At 44.3% G+C, this 7,500-nt stretch overlaps 1 protein-coding gene across 2 annotated transcripts in view; it reads right to left on the bottom strand.

Moving 5' to 3' along the window:
• Positions 1 to 7,500, bottom strand: part of LOC147023236 (uncharacterized) — a 344,444-nt gene that overhangs the window by 333,048 nt on the left and 3,896 nt on the right. The gene's annotated exons all lie outside the window — the stretch shown is intronic.

The following is a 7,500-nucleotide window of genomic DNA, read 5'->3' as shown; positions in this document are numbered from 1 at the left end:
CACAACGGACACACGGGCACCAGCAACTTAAAAGAAACATGAGGATTTAATGAAAATAGATTAAGTATTTACAAAGGTAATAATTCAAAAAGTAATAATAAAATGTGAGGTCAATTAAAGTCTAACGTCGAGGCACCTCAACACACGGATTTTAATACAGACAAAGGGAAAACGAAATAAAAGTAAATCCTCCCTTTATTCTGGCACTTAGCGTTGTCCAGAAATGGTCTTTATTGAACTTTGTGATCAAACCGCTTCATCCTTTCCAGGAAAATGTTCCCAAAATGGCGCCGAGCCGCTCTCTGGGTGGGAAACGTACGTGAGGGAATATTTTCAGGAGGCGTTCAACACCAGGGGCTCACCAATCGCCATGCGGCTTTTCTTCTTATGAACGAATATGCCGAATGTTCTTCTCTTACATGAGGTCTGCTCGCAACGATCGTCGAACTTCCTCGACCACATGACGGGACAATCTCTGAGGCCCAGTGATTAGGCCATGAGGCATGCTCTGCTTCTCTCCTCAAAAACGTACACACTTCACTGTTCAGCCAAATAGGCAATAACTACCGTCTTGCCCAGCATGCTGCAAATTCCCCAGCACAAACATGAGAATGACGCAACCATTTTGTCATGCCTTGAGGAGAGCAAAACATGAGATCCTCTGTCTCAGCCACGTTCCACTCACCACTGTGTCCTCTCACTACTTATATCTGAGATGCAGTCTGATTCTTCCTGCTAACATCGCGCCCATGAATCATAAGCCTTGGCGCATGACTTGCTGGTACGAAGCCGGGAAGGCGGGGCTTCTTGCCTGCTTGGACGTGCAGCATGTTATTATGGTTGTTGTTATTATGAAAACTTAAGTCTTTCATTACTGGTTTGTAATACAAAAACATTGCGAAAAGGTCACAGGAGGCAATTACATACTGGGGGAAATGGCCTTAATCCCTCGGCAATTAACACAGCACCACCCCCGTGAGGTGACAAATTATATCTAAGCTCATAGTTTCCCTATTTAATTTACATCGAGATGTCTCCTACACGTCCACGGACCAAGCTGCTCTATACACTCCTATCCTTCCGATGGAATGCCTTCATCTACCCCAAAAACATAACAGCCCCCTCTCCGGAACCAAAGCTCCTGCAAGGTTTAATGCAGGCATTACCATTCCAGCCTTATCACTTACCAACTCACACCTAATTAGCCTATGAAATAAATTAGTAGTGTTGTGGAAAGCAAGCCGCAGCTAACTTACCTATTCTCCTTCACGTTCTACACCCTTCAAACACAATTCAAATATTTGCAAAGCTCTTGGTTCCTCGCTCCTAACTCCTGGGGTCGGTAGAAAATGTCATAAAGCACACAAAAAAAACCTATCAGAGCAGACAACACCATAACCAATTTTTTTTTTTTTTTACGTCTATACATTTCCCTTCTGAAGACTGCGTTCCCCGGTGGATGCCACAATACCCAACGTTACCTACGGAGCCATCCCAATTTACCTATCCAATTTTTTTTCATGAACCCCGTCTCTCTGGTATAGGTTAGTGACATGGATCCAGTGAACCTTCACACACACACACACACACACACACACACACACACACACACACACACACACACACACACACACACACACACACACACACACACACACACACACACACACACACACACACACACACACACACACATACACACACACACACACACACACACACTCCAAATGCAATGCAATTCTTTACACGTAACAGACATCAACACCACAAGACAATTCTGGTTTCCAAAGCAATCCATCTACCGACCACTTAGTTACTCTTGCCTGCTCCCATACCAATTACCATGTCCCAATTTCTAACAAAACTGAACTCTCGGGCAGTAAGCATCAATGCACGTTACCCCAAGTGCAAGTTGTCACAGGTTGGTCGGGTCCAAGAGTGTCATCCAGCTCTTCTAGTTTTCTTCGCACCCTCCAATCCACCCGTGTGGATTCGTTGCTTCCAACCTCCCTGGATTCCATACTCCCTTTTTTTCTTCTTCTAAATTTGCCTATGCCAAAATCTTGTGGACCACCTGACTAATGTTTGAGCACAACTGTACACTTCAAGCACACCCTCCATTTGAAGATGTCAGAGAACCAGGCCAGCCATAAGAACTGCGTCTACAAACATTCTTACGAGAAGCAGCAGCAACTATGCCTGCACCCCACTCCAGGATCTGGAAAACCCAAATCTCTCTCATTCGCTCCCAGAAGCCTGCATCCTCCTCTAGTATCTGGTAAACCTAGAGTTCTTTCATCCACCCTTCATCAATGCCTGTGTTGTGGGGTAGGTAGAAAATGTCCTCCAGGACATGATAGTTTACAAGGACATGATCAAGTATTTACAAGGATAATAAATCAAAAAGTAGTAATAATCACCAGGACTTGGAGTCCTCCAGGAAAAAACTGTGGCCACAGCTAAAATCCAGGCAGACATTGCCACAGCCCGGCAGACCCAACCAAAACTGCATCTCCTGGGCATGCCAGACCGAGGGTGGAACAAGGCCACGACCGGTTGACCCACAACCAGCATGAGGATAACTCCCAGGCATGCATGGATGCCGGCAACCACACTCCACCATCCATGATATACAAAATCCAGACAAATAGCCACTATGAACAACGCAAACACCATCACCTGACCCTGGGCTGTTATGCTCGTCTGCTCTGCGACCTGCGATGAGAGTTGGAGTGAGTTGAGATGTGCCTTGGCCTCGTGCAGCTCTTGCTCCAGTTTATTTGCTCGAATTCCCTGCTCCTTTTCTTTCAGTTGGCCTTTTTTATCACTTTCTGGGGTTCGCTCTTTTATGACTGCAATTACGTATGCAATGCTCTGTTTTCCTAGCATAAGCTCTCTGTCAGATCTTTTTCATCGGGTCCTTCTGTAATTCTGGAATCAACAAAGGGTGTGGTTCTGGCTCTGGTTCAAGTTCTGACTCTTCCTCTCCTGGAATCACTACCACTGGACTCATATGCTCAGCCAGTGCAGATGCCATCATTTCTGGATCCTGCTCCCCATCGCACCACAGTTGCACCTCCGTGGGGCGGGAGACGAGGCGACTTGGATATGGTATGACGTGGGTGAGAGGTGCCAGATGACACCGCCCAGCCTACATCATGGATATAGCATGCGTTAGATCGAAAGATGCAGAACCCGCTCAAAAGAGCTGAGCTCACTTTCCATATAGGCAAACTGCTCCACTGTCAGCCGAAAAATGGCACCAATGCCACTCTCTCCCACAGTGCCAAGCTCCCCGTCCATTACCTCCAAGCCGGGTGGAAAAACTGGCCACCCAGTGTGGAAGTCAACTTTCCTAATAATCAGAATGATGTAGATGGCCACAATCCAACCACAACAGCCGTGACGGCGGTTCCACGCGTAAACAAGCTCCTTTAATCAAGTAACTGGCCTTCACAACTACTATCAGCGTCTGAACTCTGGGATTGGTTCTGCAAATTCCTCCCAACAACATCACTTTCCCACTTGTCCATTTGACAAGCATCCTGATCTTCCTCTTGAGATCCACCTGTGCCTGTTAACCCACCTTGTACTTTTCCAAATTTGGCAATTCTTTCTCCAGAGTTTACATCAGTAAGCTCACCTTCGATTGTTTCAGAATCAGCCGCTTGCTCGGTACTTGGCATGTCAACGTCACTGTTGCTCTCCTCCATGACATGTCCGGCAAATGGTTCAAACATTGGCTCTGCCAAATATGCTGACCCCTTTTCAGTAACATCCCCAATGCCCAAGTGCAGCAACTCCAGGTTAACTTCACCATTGTCTTTGTACAAGTCAATCAGCCCAAGCATGGTCTTGACAGAACCATCAACGTCACCTTTGAGAATAAGAGAAACTTTTGTTCCACCACCTCTCCCTTGACGGTATTGTCCCAAGTGTTCAGTTGCTCCTGTAATATCTCATCCATCCTTTCTCCAGTCAATTGTGGCTGCCACAATCCTTCATCAGTTAACACCAGCCCTTGTTCTGTTTCACGAGTTTCCAACTTTTGCACTAAACCACTATCCTGGTGCTTACAAAATCCCAATTCCTCTTCCTGCCGTTGCATTATGGCATCCACACAGGTGTGATCGCCCTCCAGGTCCTCATTTACTTTGTCAATTATTACTTGGCAATTTTTTTTCTTTGACAAGTATGTTGATCACCTCCATTTGTGTGTGTGTGTGTGTGTGTGTGTGTGTGTGTGTGTGTGTGTGTGTGTGTGTGTGTGTGTGTGTGTGTGTGTGTGTGTGTGTGTGTGTGTGTGTTTGTGTGTTTGTGTGTGTGTTTGTTTGTCTGTTTGTTTGTCTGTCCGCTCGCCTCCAGCCAAAACCGATCAACCGATCATTTTGAAATTTTCAGAGATTAATGTCACCGATCCTGCCCTGCGACTGCCGTGCATTGAAGTTTCATAAAATTTGGTCGACCAAAAAGGTCTGCATCGGCCAATAGGCCAATTTGAGCCAAATTGTCAAAAATCCTCAAATTTCGTCCGATTGACTTGAAATTTGGACAGGATTTGCATGTCAGGTAAGTGAATTCAACCACCTATTACTTTTGAGGTTAACATAGTTCAAAAGGTCAACGGCCATAAGGCCAACCCAAAATAGGCCAAATTTTTTCATTGTTTCTGAAATTGTCAATTTTAATCCAATTGACTTAAAAGTTGAAGACCATTTGCATATTAGGTTACTGAATTCAACCACCTATTAATTTTGAGATCAACATCGGCCAAAAGGCTAATTTGAGCCAAATTGGGCCAATTTTTTTTTAATCCTCAATTTTCGTCTGATTGACTTGAAATTTGAAGACTGTTTGCATATGAGGTCGCTGAACTCAACCACCTCTTAATTTTGAGGTCAAAATACACCAAAAGGTCAACCTAGACCAAAAGATCAACATCGGCCAAATTTCTAAAATGCTCATTTATAATCTAATTAACTTGAAATTTTAAGAGCATTTTCTTGTCAGGTCGCTGAATTCAAACACCTATGAATTTTGAGGTAAACATAGGCCAATAGGTCAAAATAGACCAAAAGGCCAATTTGGGCCAAATTTTCTAAATCCTCAATTTTCATCAGATTGAGTTGAAATTTGAAGAGCATTTTCATGTCAGGTCGCTCAATTCAACTACCAATTAATTTTAAGGTCATAAGGTCAACACAGGCCTAATTTATAAAATTGATAGATAGGGCCAAAAACTAAATCGACACTATAACTCAAAATGTTGTGGATGAATTATGACAAAACAAGGTGGATGAGTTGATATGTGACAAGAACAAGCGGATTGGATTTTGGTTTGGATCCAGCCCATCAGTGGGATACAAAACGTGAACTGTTCCACCTGGCAGAGGTATGTGCTCTACCGAGTGCCATTCTACTTTGTGCTGTTTTGCCAAGTTGTCACTCAATGAGTGATTTTTCATTTTATTTGTTTACCCAATTTTTCTTTCAACTTTTCTCCCATTTCATTCCTTTGTTCATCAATTTCGTCTTCCAATCGTTCATTCGTTTCCCATACTCTATCAATTTGTGACCCAGTTCCTGTGTTATTACAGCGCGGCGACATCGCGCTGTTATATAATTGGCTATTCTGTCCTGTGTCTTCTGTCACACTTATTCTTGGTTGTGATGTGGGCGGAGATTGCCGGGTGGATTGTGGGCGGAGATTGCCGGGTGGATTGTGGGTGGAGATTGCCGGGTGGATTGTGGGCGGAGATTGCCCGGTGGATTGTGGGCGGAGATTGCCGGGTGGATTGTGGGCGGAGATTGCCGGGTGAATTGTGGGCGGAGATTGCCGAGTGGATTGTGGGCGGAGATTGCTGGGTGAATTGTGGGCGGAGATTGCCGAGTGGATTGTGGGCGGGGTTAATGCTGAAGAGTGACGTTTTTTTGTGCTGAATCGTTTTCTGTGTGATGCCGGAAGTTGATTTTCTGAGCAGGAAGTGATAATCTTCCTGATCCATTAGTTGTTGACACGCAGCGTTGTAACTCTCGTTCTTCATTGTTTTTCACCAGAAGTGTTATTAAAACGTCTTGTGGAGGTGATTTCTTCCTCTTTTTTGGTGACAGAAGTGGTTATTACAGCGCGGCTACATCGCACTGTTATATAATTGGCTATTCTGTCCTGTGTCTTCTGTCACACTTATGGCTGCGTACATCCCTTTGATCTGAAGGCTATAAATAGAAATTTGTCCAACGTCAGAACTCTTCCCATCATGCATGCTAATTCACCGTGTCTACATTTAAATTTTATAACTGCAAAATTGTTTCATCATTCTTAACCTTTTACTGCCCCCAGCCGCGCGATATCGAAGTATTCGCTTCTTGTTCCCTTCTTGATTGTGTTCATTTGCTTTTTCAATTTTTGATCCCTTTGTTCATTCTGTCTCCTCAATTCACTCATTTGTTTATCCAATTTTTCATCCCTTTGTTCATTTTGTCTCAATTCACTAACTTGTTCACTCATTAATTGTTTTAACATGACCTCCACCACTGTGGGGGAGGAGGGACTGAAACTTGGGATGGGGGAGGCTCCTACCCGATCATCACTCAACTCTCCCCCCAGCTCGCTTCCTTCCAGTGGGTCAATATCTAATACAATCATTGCCATCTCATGCTCTTCCGCCATTTTGTGCACGTCCGCCATTTCGTGCATGTCCCCCCATTTCGTGCACGTCCCCCCATTTCGTGCACGTCCCCCCATTTCGTGCACGTCCCCCCATTTCATGCATGTCCCCCCATTTCGTGCATGTCCCCCCATTTCGTGCACGTCCCCCATTTCCCACGCACGTTTAATCTCCTCAGAATCTTTTTTTTATATATTTCCTTTAAATTTCCAAGCGTTCTTTTCTCCCAACATCAATTAACTATACTATTTGTACCTCAATTACAACTCCCTCTCCATTGATGGTTGAGAGATGATCATTTAACAATTTCGATTGCTTATTTTTTTATATATTTTTTTAGCTTTAGCTCGCTCCGACACCATTGTGGTTCAAATCCTGCACTCCTGTGGGAATCAGGAGGGATTCATATCCCACTCCTGATCAACATTTGTCGATCAGGGTTCAAATCCCATGACCTAACTTCAATTGTCGTGTCCAGTGGGACTGCCCCTACCTGGAAGGATGGCCAAACAATTCTCTTGGAGGCTTACAGCCAAGATTGTCAGAGAATATGTCATGCGTGGGAAAGAAACAGTTAGGCATTTCACCAGGACGGTAGTGCAGAACTTCAGGATAGTATCGCAGAACTTCACCAGAACGGTAGCGCAGTACTCTCAAACCCAGAACAGATACACGGACACCAGCAACTTCAAATAAACACGGGGATTTAATGAAAATAGATCAAGTATTTACAAGGGTAATAATTCAAAAAGTAATAATAAAATGTGAGGTCAATTAAATTCTAAAATCGAGGCACCTCAACACACGGACTTTAATACAGACAAAGGGAAAA

This window comes from Eptatretus burgeri, chromosome 7, assembly GCF_056783735.1.
Source record: "Eptatretus burgeri isolate ZD-2024b chromosome 7, Ebu_testis_v1, whole genome shotgun sequence".
NCBI classification, from domain to species: Eukaryota; Metazoa; Chordata; class Myxini; order Myxiniformes; family Myxinidae; genus Eptatretus; species Eptatretus burgeri.
Note: the sequence above shows the minus strand (reverse complement) of the source record. Positions and strands in the feature narration are given on the sequence as shown.